The sequence below is a fragment of the Morone saxatilis genome, unplaced genomic scaffold (assembly GCF_004916995.1).
Source record: "Morone saxatilis isolate NCDOM2014 unplaced genomic scaffold, NCSU_SB_2.0 Contig18, whole genome shotgun sequence".
Lineage (NCBI taxonomy): Eukaryota > Metazoa > Chordata > Actinopteri > Moronidae > Morone > Morone saxatilis.
In genome coordinates, this window is record NW_023339740.1 from 13,914,653 (window position 1) to 13,917,277 (window position 2,625).

Here is a 2,625-nt window from a genome sequence, read left to right on the forward strand (position 1 = left end):
AAAAAAAAAAATGGTTCTAGCTCAATTATAATGCATTTGGGTGTCTAATTATAACCTTATGAAAACACAGGCAAGCTTTATTTTTAATTTCCAGTTTTTTTTGCATCATAGCTTCTAAGTCACATTGCAAAACCCCCAAACCTTTGGTCTCCTTTTTTTGGTTGCAGTGTAGTAAAAGCTTGTCCTAGTGCCTTGTTGTAAATCACTGAATCAGAGTGTAAACAAACTACCTAAATGTAAATGTAATAATCCGTAACCTAATTGGGCATTGAGCCTGTAGTTCTGACAGTCATTTGGCACTCTACCTTCCATTCACACTATTCAGTGAATGGATGTTTATGCTAATTTGATGCACTAAGAGGAATCTGTTCATTACTGTTGGGGGTAAATCCAGATCTGATGGCCTGCTGTTCAAGTGCAGATTTGTCTCCTTAACAAGTCCACCATTAGCATAAAGGTACATGTGGCATGTCCTAACCTGCTTAACCAGCTCGACTCTAACACATATGTAAGAAATAGTTCAACCATCATGATAGTATGGGATTAATCACATTTAGAGTCTCCCAGTCCTTCTATCTATGGATGGGTTCACCTTTATCACACCCTGTTCTCCTTCAACTCTTTTAGGGAGATTTTAAGCACTTTAATACAAAAAACATATGTCCTTGCACATATTTTCACATAAAGCGTCAACATAAGCTTCAGTACAGACTAACATTAGAGTATGAAAATAGTCACTTTACAGAGTACGGTTTCCTGAGAACTCCAGCCTTTCACTTACATTATGTTTCAAAATACACCATTAAGGATAGTGCCTCCAAAAGCCCTCCACTCTAACGTCCACCAGCCCATACACAGGGCTGCTAATGGAATTGTGATTATTTCAATTTTCAACACAGGCTGACCTTCATTTCTGAGCATCTGTGCTTTCCCAAATGCTTAATGGATATAATAATTGTACCAGTTAGTACTTGAACACAGTCCGTGTCCATTAAGGTCACTGCTGAATAATTTACTCTCTTTCTTTATAATACTTAATTGTATAATTATGGCAATGTTTTGTCATCAGTTTTCTCTTGACATTACAGTCGTACATTTTGTTGTGGTGATGGTCCTTAAGGCTAAGCTCTCAGGTAACCAATTCTGAGGTACAAAACTCACTCCTACAAGTCCAGTTTTAGTATTTTGTTCCGTTGTGTTCAACCTTACAGCTCCAGATAGTTCCTTACAGATCCAACATTGTCAAGATGTAGTGTTGAAGTACCACATCTTATGGTAGTCTATAATTTCTGGCATTAGCTGAGAATCATTTACTTTCACAGATATTTTGTAGCCATGACTCAGTTTGAATGCATAACAAATTCATTTAGGCCAACGTTTCAACTCAAAATGTCAGCTTCGAAGATGCATTAAGCTGGTATGTCAAACCTGTAGGTCTGCAGAAAACCTTGTGTGAGCTTTAAGAAGTGTACCTTTACTTTGATCGAATTGAACACAACAGAAGAAGATGACTTATTTTTATTTTACTGTTGTGTACACAAACACTGAAATGTTATACTTGAGCCTGGAGGACAGAGTGGGGACTGGTAGACTTTCAGATGTAGACCTGCAGTGCCCTCTAGAGTGGCCTACTGCTGAAGGGTTTGCAACACTGGATTCAAACAAAAGAGCAGTTTTTACCCCTTGTTTCTGTGCAGGATGGTAATGTTTGTTTTTTATTTTTATATAGATATATTTATTTAGTGTTATTTATCTAATATTCTATTTTCATGTATTCTTCATATATACTGTATATATTATATTGCTTTTATCTTGATCTCTTTATCTTGATTGTTGCTGTTCATTGTCAACAGTGTATTCCCATGATGCACCGGTATGGGAAATGCATGCAAGCCAAGTTTAAGCTGAAATGATAACACAGTTCACAGTGACTCACAGATTGACTCACAAGTACACTGGGAGACAGATTCCAGTTGAGCATACCAGTAAACTGGCTGAAAGAGCATTAAAAACCCCTGAAAATGTGCACTTTCTGAGCAAACTCACCTAATTAAAGCAAAATAACAGCTTTTAATGAATTAAATTTTTGGTTCAATAAATAAAACTGACAACTGTCAGCAGTAAGGTTTTACTGTAACATCAGAACTCACCTGTACAGTAGCTCATCGTGATTTGATTTTTAAACACACAAACTAAATTTTAGCAGTAACACCTCTGTCACAGTTTGGAAAGTCATTGCACATGTTTTGAGCAGATTATATCCTGTGAATATCGGATAAGACATGTGTTTTTATGATAGGATTTTAATAAAATAATTTAACTTCATTTGATTTTCTTCATGGAAAATGAATTTAATTTTGAAATAGGCTGACTGTATACTTTATAAAAAGTTTTCTTATACCCATTAAAATCAAAAAAGCCTCACAAGGCCCTGTGAATTTTTGGCGACCCCAGGTTGGGAACCAGGATGAGTCGAGGGACCCTATCATTCAGCTAAAACAAGTATCATTAATTATCATTATTAGTTATCTGTGTGATATGGATTACACTATGAACAGCCTCTCACTTTATATGCTTCTGAATCCAGATCTAAGACAGTTTGAAAAATACGGCAACTGCATAAAA